The sequence below is a fragment of the Chiloscyllium punctatum genome, chromosome 52 (assembly GCF_047496795.1).
Source record: "Chiloscyllium punctatum isolate Juve2018m chromosome 52, sChiPun1.3, whole genome shotgun sequence".
In the NCBI taxonomy this organism is placed as follows: domain Eukaryota; kingdom Metazoa; phylum Chordata; class Chondrichthyes; order Orectolobiformes; family Hemiscylliidae; genus Chiloscyllium; species Chiloscyllium punctatum.
Window position 1 is genome coordinate 29007498 of NC_092790.1, and position 22932 is coordinate 29030429.

The window sequence follows — 22932 nt, forward strand, 5'->3', positions numbered from 1 at the left end:
TGGAAAGGAAGATAGACAAGTGGGACAGGTCAGTAGGATGGTGGCAAGTTAGAAAGTTGCAACTTGGATAAGGTGACCGTGGAGAGATGAGGAAACTGGTGAAGACCATGTTGATGCCCTGGGGTTGACGGTCCCGAGGTGGAAGATCTGGCGTCTGGTGGTGAGGGAATGGCGGTGGAGGAGACCCAGGAACTGCATGTCCTTGAGAGAGTCGGGGGACGTGGTAATTAATGTTTTTGGTCATGGGGCGTTGGAGTTGAATGTTGCGGGTTCCCTGGAAATGTTCTCTGAAGCGCTCTCCGAGAATGTGTCTGTTGGCCCCAATGTAGAGGAGACCACATCCCAAGCAACAGATGCAATAAACGACATGTGTGGAAGTGCACACGGACATTTGATGGATGTGGAAGGCTCATTGGAGCCTTGGAAGGATGTGAGAGGGAAGATGTGGGTGCAGGTTTTGCAATTCCTGTGGTGGCAGGGTAAGGTGCCGTGAGGGGAGGGTGGGTTTTTGGAGGGCGTCGAGTTGACTAGGTAGTCGTGGAGGAAAGAGTCTTTTTGAAAAGTGGATAGGGGTGGGGAGGGAAATATAAATTTCCCTGTCACTGCAGGAATTCCAAAACCTGCACCCACATCTACCTCCTCACCTCTATCCAAGGCTCCAATGGAGGCTTCCACGTCCATCAAAGTTTCTCCTGCACTTCCACACATGCCAGTTCTTGTATACGTTCCGCCCGATGCGGTCTCCTCTAAGTTAGAGAGAAGAGATGTGTTCTCACACAACACTTCAGAGAATATCTCCAGAATACCCGCAAGAATCAACCCCAGTGCCCCTTGGCTAAACATTTCAACTCCTCCTCCCACTCTCCCGAGGACATGCAGGTCCTGGGCCTCCTGTATTGCCACTGCCTCACAACCTGGAGGAAGAAAGCCTCATCATCTGCCTCGGGACCCTTCAATCCCATGGCATCAATTTGGACTTCACCCGTTGCCTCATTTCCCCTCCCCCTACCTTACCCCAGTTCTCACCTTCCAGCTCAACACCGTCTGCCTGACCTGTCCCACCTGTGCATTTTCATTCCCACCTATCCACCCCACCTACTTCTCTGACATATCATGTTCACCCCACACCCGCATCCACTTACAGCACTCTCAGCTACCTTCTCCCCAGCCCCACACCCTTCTCATTTCTCTCTCCCTCCAATGTGCTCCCAGTCTCATTCCTGAAACCTTTGCCTGAAATGTCCATTTTTCCTGCTCCTCAGATGCTGCCGGACCTGCTGTGCTTCTCCAACACCACTCTAATCTTGACGGGAGTCAGTTGATTGAGAGGATTTTCAGATATTTTCTATTGTTGACCACAGGTTGTGGATGATATCAGAACTTTAGCAACCACCAGTTTAGGGAACAGCTAAAGGACTGAGCACAAGTCTGGTCATGGCATAAATCAACATTTTTCTTAAAATTGTAAGACAAAAGATGGAAGGCTGAAGTATGCAACTTTGCCCATCAAGACCGTTTTAGCAATGATTTTCTCACTGATTCCTTTCCACCTCAGGGTGCTATGGGCCTTGGAGGGTAAGTTGAAAATGGTGGCGTTTCGTTGCATCTTCCAACCTTGTCCTTATCGTTAGTACAGCTGTTGAGCTTTGAAGGTTGTCAAAAATGCCCGAATGACTTACTCCAGTGCATCTTATAGTTGGTGCACACTGCTGCAATTGCGCCTTAGCGGTGAAGGGAATGAATATTGCAGGTGTTGAAGAGGGTACACACAAGTGACTGCATTGTCGTAGACGGTGTCCAGTTCCTTAATTGTTATTGAAGTTACACCCATCTAGGCAAATGGAGAGAGTTATATTAACGTCTCATTTGTGCCTTGCAAAAGATGTAGGATTCACAGAACAATGAGTTGAGTTTATAATCAAAAAATGCCTCAAGAACATGTTGTTGTCAAAGTGTTTATGTCGCCAGTTTCTATAAGTTTTTTTCCCCCGAAATAATAGCTCTGTGGACGACTGCACGGGGTAATTTGTTTACAGTAAAGTTATTGAATGTCAATGAAATATGATTAGATTCTCATTTGTCGGAGTGTTCATTACTCTATCTCGTCCTTGTGTGGAAAATCTGATTCCAGTCGCTGCCTGATTTCAAGTTCCAATTCCCCTCTGTGCTTGAAATTCCAACCGTTTCTTTGCATAAATGTCTCCGCCTGCCGTAAAAAATATGTAAGGACGCTGCAGGGACAGCAGAGATTAATGAGCATGTTGTCAACACTGGAGAAAATGGAGCTTCGTGGAATGAAAGGCTGGGATTATTCTCTTTGAAACAAAGAAGACGGAGGGGAGCTCTATAATCACATTTATAAATGTTCATTGACAGGGTAGTTATGGGCTGGTGGTTCACCCTCTGGTCGGAGGAAAGCAGAATGAGATATTGCCTGGTTAGTTCAGAAATTAGATTAGTGTGGAAACAGGCCCTTCAGCCCAACAAGTCTGCACCGACCCACCTGCAGGCAATTTAGTATGGCCCATTCATCTAAACTGCACATTTGTGGACTGTGGGAGGGAATCGGAGCAAACCCTCGCAGACACAGGGAGAACATGCAAACTCCACACAGCTAGTCACTTGAAGCAGGAATTGAACGCGGGTCTCTGGCGCTGTAAGGCAGCAGCGCTAACCACTTTGCCACCGGGCCGCACACGACTATGCGGCATTTTCTTTGCTCAGGGGCCAGTAAATCGAAGGAACTCCTTGCCGAAATTGTTGTTGAAGTTGAATTGTTGTGTATTTTCAAACTGTGCCACACAGATATTTAACCAGAAAGATGATAAAGCTTTGTCGAGGCAATGCTGGAGAATGGAGTTGAGGATTATCAGATCAGCCATGAGTTCGTTGAATGGTGGAGCAGACTCGATGCGCTGAATGTCCGTCTTCCAATCCAACATCATTTGGTCTAACGCCTTATTTAATTGATACCTTTAGAATTCTGAGGGGAGGGGATGAAGTGATAGAAAAGGTTTCTCAATCTGATCAGATAGATCAGGAAGTATGCTCATAAGTTCATGACCAGGAAATATGTTGGGGCCTGGATACAACAAATGGCACTGGGCACACCGCAGATGGGTATGTGCAGATGTTGTGATTGCTAAAGAAAATTGGTGGATCTAATATTGTTGCCAACTTGGTGATCACGCTGTATGATGGATCGCGGTATGATTCACACAGCAAAAGGTTGTGAAAGAATGAAAGATTCGTTTCATTGGAAAAGTTTTCTGCGGTTCCAATTCAATTGACTGTTTAAATTACTGATCAGAACTTTGTGTGGAGTATTACATTAAAATTCACAATCCCACTGGATAAACTATTGCACTCGATCTTTCCTTATTTGTTCCCCTTTCATTCGACATAAATTCATAGAATGTCAAGATGGAATGAAAGGAGAAAAGAAACGTTTGCACTCCATTTCATTATCCCAATGTAACTTACAACAGTATCAAATTGCTTTACTTCGACTTTGATGAGGTACCGATTTCTCACAAATCTCCGGTGCAATGAAGGGCAAGAGCAAGATCGTCCACGTTCAATGTTGAATTCAATTTTGCTCCGAATTTATTTCAGCTGAACGAAAATACTGATGAGAAAAACAGAATGTTGAACTACAAAACAAGATGGCAGTTTTGATGCTCAGTTACATTGGCAGATTTCAATGAGTATCAAATGAACCCAAAATCATGGCGTTCCTCCTCCCATCTTTAAGGCATGGGATTAAAGCAGGAAATCGATCTCCAAGAGACGGGTCACTTCCTATTCATTATGGAATAGCTTTCCTTGACAATATACCAAATCTGCTCAGTTCCATTTATTATGCTTCATGTGGAATATTAATAGAAATCGTTTAAAAAACACTGAGTTTTTTTGCTGAATCTTACTCAGCTGCAGACATTTCCGATATTTCTTTGCATCTGAAGTCATCCAAATTAGATATTGTTTCCTCGCACCTTCTACGCCCTCCATCCTCCTTTACACTTTTACCTGGCCACAGGCTGTCTCTCTCCTGTTGAAACTCACTGCTTGTGTGTCTCTCAATGTGCCTTTCCAAATATTTTGGAAACAGATTGTCTGAGTGACAGAAATTCTGCCCCCATTATTTCTTTGTCCTACATCGATGGTTTTGAAATCTTGACTTTCAGAAATTTATGAACTTGAAAAAGTGAATTTGCCACATATTTACTCTCTCCAAACCTCAAATACTCTGGAAAACTTCCATTCGGTTTTCCTTGGTTTAGTTTCAAATTTTCCAAAACACAAATAAATAAAACTCTATCCCCACTAAATGCTGTCAGCATCGTCTCCAATGTCTTAGCAGCACAGTAAACGCTGGAAGTGTCCTCTCTAATTGAATCACCGATTCCCTACATTGCAGAAAGTACAGTTGAGTCAATCGGGTCTGTCGGGAGACTATGAACAGCATCTCAACCAGACCTAGCTCCCGTCTCTATCCCCGCAGACCTCTGGCTTGGGATTTCAAATAAACCTGGTGGAATAAAACCTGGCAACTTGTGACTGCTGACCTTATCACTGCGTTACCCCTGGCTAATTCACTGAACTTACTGAGTTCACTCCCTGGACAGATGAGCGCCATTTACATGACCAATCCACCTAACCTACAGACTTCAGAGCAGTGCGAACCACTGATCAAATGTAACATCACATTGAACACTATCTGAATCATGTGTAATGGCTTTACACACTGGCAACCCCGCCTAGTGAAAGCAAGCTGCGCCCATCAACCCGAATTCAATACATCCAAAGGCGGTTCTACGCTGTACAACCTCAGTAGTTCTGCTGGAAATGTTTCTGCACTCAGATCTGAATGGGTTCATTCTGTTTTCTTCCTCAGATTCCTGCTTTAAATGAAACACATCAGTCAGGAACAACTCTATATAATGGTTTTGATTGCAACACAAACACAATGTGCAGTTTGCTGAAGTTACGTGTTTGCACTTTCACTGACACTCTGTCTCCCCAGGAGCTGCAGTACTTCCCCAAATGATTCAGACAGCACTGTCCTTCCTGAAACATGTCCCATCGAGAATGCAAGGCCAGCCATGAATAACCTTCACTGGGGAACAGAGCGACAGGTTTAAAACCTTTACGATGCCCCCAGCGGATTATTGAGCCCTGTGACAGGTGGGGACACGAACCACGATACTGTGGAGGACAACAACGTCGAAGGAGGCCCTTCAGCCTGTTGTGGCCGCACTTGTCAAACACAACTGCGTAACGACCTGAATCAAGTTTTCCATCGTTTAGCCCATGATCTTACATGTTTTGGCATCGCAAATCAACATCTCAAGTTTTTTATTAAGGTTAGAATGATTTCCGCCTCCCTGACCCTTTCCGCAAATCTACTCAAACCTTTCTGCCTTTTCCCGAAATCTCTTGGCCCCAGTGTTCGATCTCTCCATCAATAAGAAACGCTTCTTTCAGTCTATCCTATCCATATCCCTCAGTATTTAGTACATCTCAGTCATGTCTTCTCCAATCTCCTCTGCTCGGAGACAAACAACCCCAGTCTGTCCAATCTCTCCTTACAACTGAAACTCTTCAGCCCAGACAATATCCCAGTGAATCTCTACTGCAACGTTCCCAGTGCGATCACATCCATGCAGTACTCTGAATTGCAGAACTGCACACAGTAATCTAGCTGGGGCCTAATGAACTGTTTTTTTCTATTCTGTTACAGTATGAGGGCGTCGCTGGCTCGGCAGTATTGATTGCTATACCAAATTGCACAGCGGGTAGTTGAGACTCAACCGTATTGTCGTGATTCTGGAGTCACATGGAGGCCCCAGCAGGTAAGAATGGCTGTTACATTCCTTAAATGACGTCAGATAGTTTTGTTTTTTTTCATCAATTGAACATGGATATATAGGAGTTATTAGATTCTTAATTCCAGATATTCATTGAATCCCAATTCTACCACCTAGCATGGTCGGAGTGAAACCCAGGTACCTGGTGTCTGAATTAACAGTTCAGTTTCAGTGGTAATAGCGCTCAGCCATTGCAGAAAAGCAGTGAAACTGATCTTATCCAATGAAGTCGCTTTTCCCCGATACTGTTCTGTGCCATTTTCCTGAGCTTGCCCCCCACCCCCCCAACCCCAATAATATCTGGTCCGTATCAGTAAAAGCTGCTACATGAGTATTGATCTCACAGCAGTGGTAACTAAATGGATCAAATGGTCTGCAGGTCCCGATGGTGGGTTTGGGGCATGTTCACCCAGCAACAGTGACCCCAGCCACACAGACTGATCGGTATCAATGGGAGAGTCTGTATTAGATTCTGCAATGCCTCAATGAAATAGGAAATGACTCCGCAAACACATGAGGAAAGAGCAGCGCTCTGAAAGCTAGTGCTTCAATTAAACCTGTAAGACCATAAACTGGTGTTGGGTCATTTTTAACTTTGTACTCCATAGTCCAACACCGGCATCTCCAAATTAATGAAATGGGGGTATGGGATGGAAAGTTCGGTTACTGATCGTAGGAGGGAAGAAATCTCTGAGAACGGGTGGATTTGAATTCTGACATATGAAACACAGAGATGTGAGCGAGCAGAACTTGGAGGAAAAAAATCACCTTGGAGAAAATCAAAACTTTGAAACAACTGATTCCTTTGTATTTCACAAAAGGCAGGGACACACAGAGCTATTAGTGCCGTGACTCGGATTCGAACCGAGGTTGCTGCGGCCACAACGCAGAGTACTAACCACTATACGATCACAGCACACCACAGACGAACACAACGAGTGCATGCTCTAAGTACAGTATTATAAGGAATGTTAGGCAGAGCACCAAATGCATACTATCAGTGCTTAGCGAACAGTAGCAGATATGTGGGAACTCAGAATGGTCTGACTGTTTAACATCGGTTCCCCAGTGGCTGTGTTAATTCCATCATTAATGTGTTGAGGGCTGAGATAAATATATTTCTCCAAAACAACAAGGACTCCGGGGACAGTGCAGCTTTTGTTACCTGCACATCCACCAATATCATTTATTGTATCTGTTGCTCCCGGTGCAGTCTCCTGTACATTTGGGGACTGGGCGCCTCCTAGCAGAGTGCTTTAGGGAACATCTCTGGGACACCCGCACCAATGAACCACACAGCCCTGTGGCCCAACATTTCACATCTCCCTCCCACTCTGCCGAAGACATGGAGGTCCTGGGCCTACTTCACCGCCGCTCCCTCACCAACAGAAACCTGGAGGAAGAATGCCTCATCTTCCACCTCGGAACACTTCAACCCAGGTTATCAATGTGGACTTCAACAGTTTCCTCATTTCCCCTTCCCCTACCTCACCATAGTTCCAAACTTCCAGCTCAGCACTGTCCCCATGACTTCTCCTGTGTTGTCCTACCTGCCTATCATCTATTCCACCAACCCATTCCACCCTCCCACCAGACCTATCACCTTCATCCCCTCCCACATTTACCGATTGTACTCTATGCTACTTTCTCCCCACCCCCAACCTCCTCTCACTTATCTCTCCACCCTTCAGGCTCTCTGCCTGTATTCCTGATGAAGAGCTTTTGCCCGAAACGTCAATTTTACTGTTCCTCGGATGCTGCCTGAACTGCTGTGCTCTTCCAGCACCACTAATCCAGAATCTGGTTTCCAGCATCTGCAGTCATTGTTTATACCAAGCTTTTGTTGAAAGGCATATTTCAATAGCAATGCAGTTTAACATCGGTTACTTCTCGAGTTTCCCCACACAAGGCAGTAACCACTGCTGCCACATAGTCCCAGATCCCAGCCCCAGAATCAGAGGAACTGAGTGGCGCAGTCGCGAAGATGCAACTTGAAATTGAGATGGGAATGAGGTCGCACAGATACTCGATGGTTCAAGTGAATCAACGGAGAATGCACGGTTTCTATGATGGTTTATAGGCGCAAGCAATTCCGAGGTTGGGAGTGCTTCTGGTCAAAGGCGGGGCAGAAGGAAAAATCTGTTCCCGTTTATAATAACAGCAATCTACAGTGCATCTTGCTGAGACAGCTGAGTGCTGCAACTGGAGCGGGGGCAGCTAGTTTGAAGTTTAATTTTGCTTCACTATCACCCAATTCCCTGGAATGAATTGCTTTCACCATTTTTATTTCCAATTGTTTGGTATCTCCCTGTAGTCTGCAGCTTTCTTCCTCATGGTTAATTGCATGACGAACTGTTGTATGATCTGCACACTGCTAAATCACGGCCACTACAAGTAAATAGGAATCATTGATCTATATGAGAAAACACTGGAACTCACAGCTGGCATGCTTCATAGGTTTGCAGGCGACACCAGAATTGTAGACAGTGAGGAAGATTATCTAAGTTTCAAAAGGATCTTAATCCAATGAGTCGTTGTACTGAAAAATGTAACATGGAGTTCAATCTGGATAAATGGAAGGTATTGCATTTTGGTACAACATAAAGAGTATGGCTTAAAGTCATGATCTCTGTTCCTGAGGTCAGGCTTGTATTTCAAGTTTTATTAGTCGAACGTAAACATCACCGTTTCCGTGTCCCAACCCCCAAGGATGACTAGTTTAAAATATCATCCAACACCAACTTCTCCTGGTTGAAGGCTTGACTGTGTGGAAGAAACTGATACTGAGCTGATGCGAGCAAATGTAGCTGCCACCGCCAGTGTCGGAAACACAGATCCAAACAGCAAAATCATCTTTTAAACCCACCATTGCAAAGTTAAGGGCTCAACACGCACCACTTGTGCCACTCAGCTGTCTTAGAAAGATGCACCGGAAATCGCTATGATCGTATAAACGGGGACAACCATTCCTTTGAGCAGGAGCACATTCAACCGAGGAATTTCTTGAGCCTCTGTACCATTACACGCTCACCTATTGCATCACTGGTAACTCTGCGCACTGATTCCCATCCCTATTTCCGGTTGGATCTGGGCGGCTGTGCCGATGTTAAGCTAAAATGCTATTGAAGCATGCATTTCAACAATATACTGTCCTGTCCCCCGAGTCTTTGATGTTTTGTCGAAATCGATCAATCCCATCTTTCAACGTTCTTATTCAAGTGATCTCTCCAGCCTCTGAGGACATCGAACTGAAAGATTCAGCTCATTCTCAGGTCCCACATGTCTGTCACTGTTTGCTGAGTACGGATATTGTACATTTGCTGTTCTTCCGAACATTTCCTCTGCTAGTATACTTATTGCTGCTTGCAAGCATCCTGTTCTGTGGTTACTGTGATCGTGGTTGTCGGTATTTTGCATTGTGACCACAGCAACCACGATTTGAAAACAAATCACGGCACTAAGTGTTCTCTCCGTTGTCCTTTCTGTGACACAAGCTAAGAAATTAATTATTTTACCTTCAAATTCCGCTCTCTTACATCTCTGCGTGTCATATATCAGGATTGAAACACACCCGTTGTCGGAGGTTTCTCTCCTTCCCACGATCATTAAGCCTCCTTTCCGTCCCTCCCCCCATTTCTCTGAGGCAATGCCCAATCTATCAATCTCTTTCACATTCATACTGTTCTGTCTGTGCTGATGCTGCGGTTACTGTTGTTGGGTGAACGTGCCCCAATCCCACCAACGGGGCCTTCAAACAAATCGATCCATTTGGATACCGCGGTTGTGAAATCAATCCACATGCAGCAGCTTTTACTGACATAGGCCAGAGACAATTGGAGCGTCAGGCTCATGGAAAATACCCAGGGCAGTTTTGGTGAAAAGACATTTTATTGGAAAAGATCAGCTTTTGTGGTTTTCTGTGTTGGACTTGTGGTAATTTCATAGGACTAATAATCCAGAGACCCAGGTAATAGTCTGGGTACTCGGGCTTGAATCCCACCATGCCAGATTGTAAAATTTGGATCAGCAAATATCTGCAATGAAGAATCGACTGGTTACTATAGATCCATTGACAATTGTTGAATAAAAAACCATTTGGTTCACTGATGTCATTTCAGGAAGGAATCTGCTGTCCTTACTTGGTCTGGCCTGCATGTGACTTCAAACTCAGAACAATATGGTTGAGTCTCAATTGCCCCCTGAGCAATTCAGAATGGGTAATAAATTCGGCTTAGCCAGAATCGCCCTCATACTAATCCAGAAATTTTAAAACAAATGCTCATTAGGCTCAAGCAAGAGTGTTGATTGCAGTTTTGCAAGTCACAGGGATGTGATCACACTGAGAAAATCGTAGGAGATATTTACCGGGACATTGTTTGGGATGAAGAGTTTCAGTTGTGAAGAAAGACAGGACAGAGTGGAGTGGTTGTCGCAGTGTAAAGGAGATGTAGAGGAGACATGATTGGGTTAGGTATGGACAGGGTTGACTGAACGAGTTTCCCATTAATGGAGGATTAGCAGGGGTCAGAGATTTAAGAAGAAAGTCAGAATGGTTTGAGAAGATGTGCAAAAGTGCTTTATAAGCCAGTGGGTGGTTGGAATTTGGAATACACTGTCTGCATTGTTCAGAATGGCAGAAACCCTTAGAACCTGAATAAACATTCAGATGTGAACTTGTGATGCCATGACATATAAGGCTGTGGGATAAATATTGTGAAATGGGATTCAGTTCATTAGGCAGTTGTTTTTGACAACTGTCATCACAATTGGTTGAAGGGCCTCCTTTGAGTCTCTTGGTCTCGGTAGTATAGTGGTTCGTGTCCCCGTCCGTCACAGGGCTCAAGTCTCCACTGGGGACAGTGTAAATATTTTAAAACTGTCGCTCCATTCCCAATTGCGGGTATTGATACCTGTCCTTCCATTCTCGATGGGGCATGTCAAAGGACGGACAGTGCTGCATGAATCAGTGTGGGAAAGGGCTGCTGCTCTCAGGGAGGCAGAGTGTCAGTCAAAATGCAAACATGTGACTTCGGCAAAATGCACCTTGTTACAGTGTTGGAAAGGAAAACACATTTGGCAGACTTGTTCCGGATTGAAGTGTTGAATTTGGGTTGATTTGCTTTGATGTGGCTGAGTTACCAGTGTATAAAAGCATTAAAAATGATTCAGGTTTTGCTCACTATAATGGAACATTGGCTCAGTAATTCGCACTGCTGTTCGGTCTGAGGGCTATGTTGATTGGTCAAGTTAAATTGCCCTGTCGTATCCAGGGAATGATTTCAGTAAATTAAGTGAATTGAGTAAAGCGGAGACAAGGTCTGAAGTCGCAGGACGCCAGGTTATAGTCCCACAGGTTTATTTGACATCATAATGGGGAGGGTTGCCCCTTCTTCTGGTGAAATATACGGGAATAGGGAGGAGAGATAGGTCTTGGTGAGATGGTTTTCAGAGAGTCGACACCGGCTCGATTGACTGAAATGCCTTTCTGCACTGTAGGATTCTGTGATTCTATCGGACAGGGTAATGACGGTGTTTACTGGGGGTAAAGCCACTAGAGTCGATGCTGACGGGGTTTACTGAGGATGAGATTTTATTCACTTGTTGTCTTCGAAAATTTAGAACAGTTATCCCTGAACCAAGAAAGACCTAATTGGGGGTGTTCATGTTATGAAAAGTTTGGACAGAGTAAATAGGTGGAAAATTCCCTATTTCAAGTGAGTAAACATCTAGACGTCAGACATTCAAACCCTTTGATAAAACCTTTGAAGGACAAAGAAAAGATGAGAGCAGAATCGCTGTCACTCCGAGAATCTGTTTTCCAAAATATTTGGAAAGGCACATTTGTTGACATACAAGGAATACATTTCACAAGAGGGCGACAGCGTGTGTCTCGGTAAAGGTGTAGGGGTGGGGCGTAGTCGGTCAGAAGTTTCGGGGAAACAATGTCTAAGTGGGTTGACTTTAAATGTAAAGAAATTTTGTGAACGTGTGCAGCTGAATAAGATTCGGTTCCAAAAACTCTGGATTTTCAAAGATTTGGCATAATATTCTGCCTGAAGCATTGTAAATGGAACTGAGTGGATTTTTCTTATTGTGAAGGAATGATATTACATAATGAATAAGAAGTGACAAGTTGAGATCGACGTCCTGCTTTAATCACTTGCGTTAAAGCTGTGAGGACAAACACCGTGATGTTTGGTCCATTTTATACTCGGTGAATACTGCCAAAGCAATGAGCAACAAAACTGGTGGGTTTTATTTTGCATTTTAACACTCTGATTTTCTAAGCAGTATTTTCCTTAAGCTGAAATAAAGTCGGAGCAAGTTTGAATACAACATCAATCGTTCCAATGAGATAAATCTAATTCCCTTCCGATTATTACAATGAACATTGTGAGGTTGCAGCAAAGTTAAAATGAAACGAACAAAACAGCGTTTCTTGCAGTTTAATCCAATTTCAGGTTCAGCCATATCAGAAAGGCCATTGAGCAACAACATCGCCTTTATTTCCCTCTCCATGGCTCCTTCTTCACGTGAGAGAGAAAGTGACTGAAGAAATTATGCATCAAATGTAGGTGTGAATATGACGGAAACTTCTTGTTCTCTGATTCATCCTGACACAGTTCTGATCAGAATGTATCAATGACAGGTATTCATTGTGACGAACATGGCTATTTATTGGAATTTGCTGTTTTTATAATTCTGATGCAAGCAGAAACACAATGGTGTGGATTTGATTCCGCTCTGCAAATTTCTCATCCTTTACTTTCACCACATGTACCCTGATGAGGTCACATGTCACCCCTCTACAAAATGTGCAGAGGAGACTGAACGATTATGGTGTTGTGTTATTATACCGCTGTGCTCCACATTCACGAGTTCGAGTCATACTCTGGTTGCTAACTTCACAAACCGCTCCAGCAGATTTTCTTTGCACCTCACACCTCTGGTATACACTGGATTGAGAATCTTGTTTTTGCCCTTGACTGCACGGGAGATTCAGGAATAATCGACACCACATTAAAGTCAAAATGAAGAGTTAGAGCAGTCATTCTATTCAATTGTACATTAAATTCGTGTAATGAGAAGGAACGCATTTTTCTTTCTGCCCCACATTCCATCTTGTCTTTCTATGAATTTGCATCGAAAGAAAGAGAAACAAATAACAAGTGATCGGGAGCACAAGTTTATCCAGTGGGGTTGTTCATGAGTATTTTAACCTGACACTTCACACAAAGATCTGATCAGTATTTAAAACAGTCACTCGGAATTGGAACCGCAGAAAACTTCTCCACTAAAATGAACCTTTCATTCTTTCACAAATTTCTGCTGTGTGTGAATCATACAACGATCCATCATCCAGCGTGATCACTGACTTGCCAACTGTCTAAGCTCTACCAACTTTCTTTAGTATTCACAGCTTCTGTAAACAGCCACCTGTGCTGTGCCCAGAGTCATTTGTTATCCCCACGTCACAGCACATTTCGTCTTCCTGAGTTTATGAATCTTGTTCCTGATCTGTCTCATCTGTTTAATAAACCTTTTCTATCACTTCATCCCATTCCCCCACAATTCTGAACTTATGAATAAAATAAAGCGTTCGACCAAATGTGAAACAAGTGGAAGTTTGCCATTCAGCCCATGGAGTCTGCCCCACCATTCAACGAACTCATGATTGATCTAGATTAGATTCTCTACAGCATGGAAACAGGCCCTTCGGCCCAACAAGTCCACACCAACCCTCAGAAGAGAAACCCACCCAGACCCATTCCCCTCTGACTACGGGCAATTTAACACGGCCAATTCACCTGACCTGCGCATCTTTGGACTGTGGGAGGAAACCCACGGAAACGCGGGAATGATGTGCAAACTCCACAGTGACAGCTGCCCGAGGCTAGAGTTAAACCTGGGACCCTGGTGCTGTGAGGCAGCAGTGCTAACCATTGAACCACCGTGCTGCCCCAATAATCTGTAACTCCTTTCTGCTCACTTAACTCGACAAATCTTCATCATCTTTCTGATTAACTATCTAGCACAGTTTGGAAATACCCAACAGCACAGGTGGCACATATTGTTTGGCCCCTGAACAAAGAAATTACTCCTCAATTCTGAATTAAATGGGCATTATGTAATTCTGAAATTATGTCCTCTGGTGCTCTCCTCACAGCCTAGGGCAAACCACCTGCCCGTATCTACCCTGTCAAGATTCCATGAATATTGAACGTTTATGATTGGTGTTATACGATTATAGAGCTCCTCTTCACCTCCTTTGTTTCGAGGAGAATAATCCCAGCCTAACCAACCATTTCACAAAGCTCCATTTTATACAGAGTTGGCAACATCCTCGTAAACCTCTGCTGTCCTCTGCAGCGTCCTTACATATAATGAAGGCAGGTGGAGAAATTTATGTGAGGAAACGGGTTGAAATATCAGGTGCAGACGGGAATTGGAACTTGAAATCAGAAAGTGATTGGAATCGGATTGATCCACAGAAGGACCAAATGCAGCAATGATAACTCTGACAAATGATAATCTAATCATATTCGATTGACATTCAATGGCTTCATTGTAACTGAATTCCTACGTGTAATCGTCCTGAGAGCCAGTATTGAGGAGAATTGGAACCTGACCACCCATATAAAGAAATTGATGACAAAAACATGTCTGTCAGTCGTTTTTGTTTGATTATTAACTCAACTCATGTCTCCGTGAAGCCTACATCGTCCGCAACGCACACGTTAGATGTTTAACAGGACTCTCTCCATTTGCCTCGGTGCGTGCCGCTGCAATATCACTGAAGGACTAGGACACCCTCCACGACAATACAGTCACTTAACTGTACATTGTAAAACGCCTGAATATTTATTCCCTCAACTGCTGAGGCACAATTGCAGCAGAGTACGCCATTTAGAAAATTCACTGAAGTAAGTCAACCAGGCTTTGTTGACAGAACCTTCAAAGCTCAAAGACTGTACCGACCATAAGGACAAGGTTGAAGATGCACTGAAACGTCACCATTTATGAATTACCCTCCAAGGCACGTACCAGCAGGACTTGGAGAGGAAGCAGTGGTAAATTAATTGAGTGGTGAAGCGGTCTTGATGGCCAAAGAGTTATACTTGAGCCCTCCACCTTTTATATTACAATTTTAAAATATATTGATTATTGCAATGACCAGACTTGTGCTCATTCCTTTGGGTGTTTCCTAAACTGGCGGTTGCTAAAGATCGAATATCATTCTCAGACTGTGGTCAACAATAGAAAATATCCAAAAAGCCTCTCGAACAACTGATCTCCCTGTCCAACAATCTTCAGAGATCAGTGAATATCTACTCCAAGATCTCTTTGTTCCTGTTCACCACTCAGAATCCTCACTATTATTGTTTCAACTCCACGAATTCATTGCACTTACTGGTCTGGATTCAATTCCATTCTCAATTTCTTTTTTCCTTTCCACCTGATTGAAACATCCCTGCGGTCCCTGGTATTATTCAGCACAGTCACCTACACGACCAATTGTTGCATCGTGTGTAAACTTCTAAACATGACTCCTACAACTAAGTTTGAATTATTGATCTACATCAGGAAACAGTGGTACTCCACTGGAATCAGGCATCCAAGCATGGTTCATTGCTGGATGGGATGAACACCTGCAATAACAGCAGAATCAGACCCTTGCTACCATTTGTAAACCTGATGGTGACTCTGCAGGTTGGACTCCTGACTGATTCCTTCTCACATGTGGGAGTGGTGAATGAACTGCCCACATTGTGACTGAAGAAGTGAGTTTACATTTCAGCGGGTAATTGAATCCCTTCCTACAGACCCCGCCCCCATGGACCTGACTTCATGGAGGCGTGGGTATCCTTGTGACTATTTAGTTTGGATAATCAGCTGAATTTGAGACCACGCTGAGACGACTCCCAATTTTCCCCGTCATCCATGTATCTTTTTTATCCTTCCTTATACTCCCCAGGACTGTGGCCATCATAGTCTGAACAGCATTTGTTGTTCATCCTTAACTCTCCTTGAACTGAGTCAGAGGGAATGTATGGGTGAACCGTACTATTGTGGGTCTGGAGTTATATGTTGGCAGGTCTCTTTAAGGAAGGCAGATTTCCCATTTGAAGGGACATGAATGAATGGGTTTTCAGCAAATTAAAACTTTTTGTCACTCTTCCTTTGAGCGGGTTTATATTCCAGATTTCATTCATCAAATCTAATTACTACCAGCTGCAATGCTCCAGTCTCCAAGGGTTGCAGGCCCAAATATCGTCATTAATTTTGCAGATGACACGAAGATTTGGTGGAGTAGCAGGAAGCGTAGGGACTGTCAAAGAATGAAGAAGAATATAGATAGACAAGAGAGTTGAGCGGAGAATTGGTAGATGGAGTTGAATCCAGGCAAATGTGAGGTTATGCATTTTGGGAAGTCTAATTTGAGAGACAAGGATACTGTAAACGGAAGAGCCTTGGGTAAAGTTGATGAGCAGAGAGATCTGGGAGTTCAGGTTCTTTGTACCTTGAAGGTGGCTGCACAGCTGTATCGAGTGGACAAGAAGGCATATGGCCTGCTTGCTTTCACCAGACAGGGCATTGATTGTAAGAGCTGACAGGTCATGTGAAAAAATACAAGATTTTGGTTCAACCGCATTTAGAATGCTGTGTACAGTTCTTGTCGCCAAATTACCAAAACGATATGAACGTTTAGGAGAGGGTGCAGAGAAGGTTTATGAGGATGTTGCCTGGTATGGACGATGCTAACTCTGAAGAGAGGTTGAGTTGGTTACGTTTGTTTTCATTTAAAAAAAGAGATTGAGGGGGACCTGATCAACGTCTACAGAATCATGAAGGGTAGAGCCAGGGTGGATAGAGGTAAGCTTTCTCCCAAGTTGAGGGATTCAATGCTCAGAGGTCACGCGTTCTAGCTGAAAGGTGAAAAGCTTTAGAGAGATAGACGTTGGAAGTATTTTACACCGAGGGTGGTAGGTGCCTGGAACGTGTTGCCAGCAGAGGTGGTAGAGGCTAGCACAGTAGATTCATTTCAGATGCGTCTGGACAGATGCATGAGTAAGTGGGATGCAGAAGGATACTGATGCTGAGCAATTGGGTGATAGGTTTAGACAGTGGATTTCGATCAGCTCACGCTTCGACGTCCGAAGGGCCTGTTCCTGCGCTGTAAATTTTCTGTGTTCTTTGTTCTTCTTTGTTCACTACTCTGCCAACTTCATCTCTCCCCCTCTGACTTATCACCTTCTCCCCGTCTCCATCCACCATTCGCTTTCCCAGCTACCTTGCACCCAACCCCAACCCCCTCCCATTTATCTCTCAGTCCCCACCCACAAGACTCATTCCTGATTAAAGACTTATGCCAGAACCGTCGATTCTCCCGCTGCTCGGATGCTGCCTGACCTGCGGTACTTTTCCAGCACGACACTATCATCATGAGGGCTCAGCTCAGGCTCTGTATCTGAGAGCGGAGAAGGCTGAGTGAGGAAGTGATTAAGGGGCACATTAAGGGGATCGGTATGTGTGATAGGAATGAACTTCTTATGGGAAGAGTTAACAACCAGGGATCTCCGTTAAACGCAAGTGACAGGATGTTGAGAGGAGATTTAGGAAGAACGTTTTCACTCTGAGAGTATTGTATAATTGGAACTCACTGTTTGAACGTGTGGTAAAGCTATGAGTCATCAAAATATTTCAGGAGTATTTAGCCGAATAGTTGAGAAACTAGAGCACATATGGATAAGGACCAGTACTGGAAAATCGGGTGAAGATAAACAGATGTCTGATGAAAGATCCGAACACCGCACAGAAAATACAGAGCATGAAAGCATGGGAAGTTTAAAGGCATGGAAACTACGTGCAATCTGTTACAAGTGGTCTGAGGAATGCTACACGCGTCAAAAGGCCATTGGGCAGGATGGGGCCGCTGTGGCAGGATGGGATAAGAACAGTGGAATGCTCCTACACCAATTCCCAGAGTCAGACTGAGGCTGAAAGGTTACAATGGCAGGCTGAGATATAACAATTAGTCAAGTCAGACTCCCTACTAAATATCCTCATGGTAGGTTGGGACAAGTCGTGACAATAAATAGGAAGGGTATGACTTTAAATAATTAATTGATAGTAGAGTCAGCCTGCTTGAGACGCTTGTAGCAGGATATGACATTATATAGATAATCAGCGGTTAGTTGAGTCAGCTTTGGACAGGAAAACATTGTGACAGATAGGGTAGCTGAATAACTAATCATGACAGGTTAGTCTGGGATGGAAGATCATTGTAGCACAGATGGCAGTAGAATTCCTAATAGTGACAGTAGAATAATATTAAGTAGAATTAGATAAAATACATTGTGACAGAAGTAGAACAACAACGGGAACGAACACCATTGGTTTATTGTATAGTTGGAGTGAGGTAATTCTGACCAACACAGTTGGGCATTCTGATAAGCTAACTAAACATGATTAAAGAAAAGTGATGGAGTTAAATTCAGATTAATGCGAGGTGCTGCATTTTGAGAAAGCAAACCTTAGCAGGACTTATACACTTAATGGTAAGGTCCAGGTACTTAGCTCCTTGAAAGTGGAGTCGCAGGTGTCAAATCCCAGTCACTTACATGGCTGTTGTTCTTATAATTATTTCTTCTCTACATGTGTAGAAGTAACACAGTGAGTGATCAATTACAATTGGCAGACGTACATAAGGGGGCGTGTGAAATGCTGAAGTTGTGAGATCAGAGCAGTTTGTATTGACATACACCATTCAATGTTCGAATCTGATACTCAGGAATTCGATTTTGAGCGAAATTTGAGCAGGAAAGCTTACCACGTGATGTAAACCAGTTTGTGTGGTTACTCTGTTGTTTACCTCATTTGTGTGTTTTGCCTCATTGAGCATTTTGAAGTTGTCCCCCTATATAAAAGTTTCGTGCTTTTGCAAAATTATACAAAAGATGCAGTACAATAACAGCCTAGGCTGATTCAGTCTACTTGTACAGATATTGACACCTGGAAACAGCACGATGCACTCTCCTCGAGTCTGGAAAATAATTTGCTCCATTCCCACTCTTATGGCTCTTTTCATTCAATCGACTTCTGTTCTCCACAGAATCCGATTCAGCAGACCTTGTCACTGAGTCATTTATTTGTGTGTGTTCAGATCATGTGATCAGAATATCACAGTGGAGGGCTCTGGGCCCATAACCCAAAACCAGACCATACTCAGGGAACCCTCCTCTGCTCTTGCTCATTTCATGAACACCAGGAAGAAATATCTAAGCTCTTAAATATTTACTCACCTGTTTTTCAGAAGCAAGATAAACAATTTCAGGTTTCTGCTTTTGTTGTCACACGGACCAAGATTGTAAATGCTGGAACCAGTTGAGACTCTCCGCTCACCCACGTCCATTTTCTCCTCAGAAAGTGTTAAGATGATGGTCTCAATCGGAATCTTCTAAGAAGAATAATCTTTTAATCCATTAATTTCTGGTTTATGGGCCCACCAGTCTCCCGCTGGGCCTCTGAGTTAGCGCTGACCACATCATTATCCCGCAGTCTTCAGCTTTTTGTAGCATGTACCTTCGAGGATGACATCAAACGATCTTCACTGTTAATGTGTGATAATCTACCAATGGAGACAGCTCAGTCCGCGGTGATGGGATAAACACCACCACCCCGCTACTGCTACTTAGTTCATGTGACCAATGCCTTTCCACTTGGTCACCGCGCCCTACATCTGCATTGCATATAAATTGACAAATTTATAGTACTCTCTTGGATTGGTAATCAGGAGCGAGATTGTTTGAATTGTTGAAAAAGTAAGATAAACTGAGAAAATACAGGATATTAAATGGGGAACCGGAAGGGAAAGAGAGAACAGTGAATGATAGTGTTCTGACAAAATTTAAATATCATTGCTGAGGATTCAGGAAATGCTATCATTCACAAACATAGCTCAATGTGGAATGTAACTTTTGGTACAAGCAATGCAAGCAGATTGCAAAACCTTAGTCTGAAAATCTTAGTCTTTCTGCAACTGTTTTAGTTTTAAAGAACACACACATGGGATTCAGTGCTGTAATGATCTCCTAAACTGTAGAAGGAAATCCTTGCCTTCGAGGATACGGGGGAAAGTTCACTGATTCATCCCTGTAATGGTAGGACTATCCTCTGCAAGCATATGAGTACAATTATTAAATGATCCATGGAGTTTCGAAAACGAGTTGAAGGGAAAGTCTCCATTCACAAATTAATCATTCAGTAGAACCCAATACAAGGACACATGTAGTGATGGACAAAGTGGGCAAGAACACATAAATACGATACACAGTAGCTACGATAATTACTGCGTGAAAAGTATTGAATTCAGATCCGCGGTGGCCTTTGGTAATGATATTTACTGTCAAGGACTAGTCTGCACTGGAATATCTATAACCCTACTATCATGTATTTGAACTTCAGTTACCTTTAGAATTAGCTGAGACTCACTCAGGTCATGGAGATTGAGTGAAATCATATTTAAAAAGCAAAGAGTTCATCGTGTAACTGTGAAATCAGTCACCCTCAGTGTAATCCTTGACTTCATTCTCCACCAAAGACATGTGAAGAGTTTATAAAGGGCACAAACGCTGCTTCCTGGATAGCAAGATATTAGGAATCCCAGGGACGGGGTTTACTGAGACATAAAATCATCAGCAAGGATATAAATGGTTTCATCGGTATGATAGAGAATGAAGGAGTTTATTCACGAGATGTGGAATTGCTGCATCAGAAACACGCAAGCTTAAACGGAAACAAAAGAGATTTTCACATGATGTGAGGATTGAAGTGACTAAATCGGGGAAGCTCCCTCTTTCGAGTGAATCTACCAATTCAGTTAGGGCTTCAAAACGACTAGTGAATGATTAAGGAATGATTGGATGAGTGTTTCTTCCATTCAATAAAGTTATTGAAATCCTGGATGACTTTCTGGAAATAAAACGTAGATTTCTGATTTCAGAGTATTTTAAAAGACGCACGAACTAACATACAAGGAGGGAATTTACCATTGAAAGAAAGGAAAAGTGTGGGTGTGGATTAATATCGAATTTGTTTTTTTTCAGACACAAAGGCATTTCACGAACACGCACAGCTGAATAAGATTGAGTATAAAAAGTTCATGGATTGAAAGGTGCAGCGTATTATTCAAGGTGAAGCATTGAAGATGGGGCTGATGTCCTAAAATAACTGCAGACAGAAGTGACATCCAAATGAGTAGCAATTGAATCGTCACTTGGAGACGCAACACCTACTTTAAAGATTTGACCACATTCACATGATATCAGGTGTATTTCATGCTTTCTTATCTCCACCAAAAACTTTACTCTGTCTTTTTTTGTGTTTTTCAACAGCACACCACTTCATCGGAAAGATGCTCAGACTAAAATTGAATACAATATTCAGACGGTCCTATGGTACCGGAAGTGAATCATCTTGGTGAGAAGAGCACAGTGAGACAGCACAAAATAATGGAGATATTTCAAAAAGGGCAGGGGATGTGTGTAGGGGCACAGAGAACTGGCTGCAAATGCACAGTCGAGAATTGCCGTTGTGGGTGCCGTGCATGGGCATAGACAGACTTAAACATTGGTCTCGCCCTTTCCCCTTGGTCGTGGCATTGATGAATGATGGACATAAGATACAGATAAAGGCAATATGTGGTAAGCAAGGTCCCTCTCGTTATGCACACACTGCATGCATCACATTGAACTATGAACAACTGGAGAAGTCAGCATGTTAACTGCAGGGAATGAACCTAAACTGTGTTTCAATAACCGTAGATCAATGCAACATAAACTTAAAAATGATTTCAATGTCTTTATACGCATGTCATTAACAGATGTTTCATTCTAATACCTGTGTGGTGGAAAGAAGAAGACACCACATTTCAAGGTGGATGACAACACTAGCAATTTTGTCTTGAAATTGAGATCTATTTGATAATTTCACACAGTGAACAAGTTCAATTTAAATAATATAAATCACATTCCCTCACCTGGAATAAAAGTGTGATTTCATTACAAACATTGTCCTTGCTAAGTAGCAGTTACTCAACATGAAAAATAGGATGCAATTTTTATTGAACATACGTCAATTAGCACCATTATCTTACTTCGGATTGACTGCAGTATGCACATGCTAACTAACGTTTAAGAAAGAAAGTCTTTTGGAAATAAAGATTCGGTGGTGATTAAGAATAAGATTAGGTTCTCATGATGTGGATATTCCACCAATGGTTCCAGTAGTAGAAATGGTCAGTGGGCAGTATTTCTACGATGATGTAGAGGTGTGTGAGCTGCCAGAGATAAGAGCTCCCACCTCATCTGGAGCAGCGTCTGCTGACATAGACCAGGGAGCTTTGTGACATCAGTCTGGGAGTTCCAAGCACAACTGGACTAGTTTTTATTGACATGAAGCATCAGGGAGCATTGGGATATCAGACTGGTAGATCCAACCTCAACTGGACCGCTTCTATTGACATGGGGTAGGGAGCTTTGGGACACCAGACTGGGAGCTACAACGTCACCTAGAGCAGCTTCTATTGACATGGAGCAGCAAAGAGCAATGGAACGTCAGGTCGGGATCTCCAACCTAACCTGGAGCAGCTTGTATTTACATGGAAGAGGAGGGAATATTGGGACATTAGGCTGGGGAAAGGATATTCAACTATTTTAATCTGAAGTAAAATAGGTTTCAACACCTCAGATGTTAATTGATTTATGAAGAATCGTTCCCGGGATAATAATTAATTTTGTAGATATTAAAGACAAGTCCTGCAAATGTTCAACTCAGAAAAATACATTGCTACAGAGAGAAATGGGAATGATGTTTTAAGTCTTTGACTTCTTTTCTGGTCGACTCTGCATTGGATAACATCACCGGAATTACTTTTTCACTCATTTCATGTTATTCAGTTTTCTGCAAATACGGAAAGGTCATTAACGTAATATAAAGCTGAAAATTAATGGGAATATAAAATATTGTGATTAGGCTGGCGTTTACCTCTAATTATGGTGGA

The 22932-nt window shown here is 43.1% G+C and overlaps 1 non-coding gene across 1 annotated transcript; it reads right to left on the reverse strand.

Moving 5' to 3' along the window:
* Nucleotides 1–6714: 6714 nt before the first annotated feature.
* On the reverse strand, nt 6715–6786 carry trnah-gug (transfer RNA histidin (anticodon GUG)). The gene has a single exon. It is a non-coding gene; the product is annotated as a tRNA-His (tRNA).
* Between the last annotated feature and the right edge of the window lie 16146 nt (nt 6787–22932).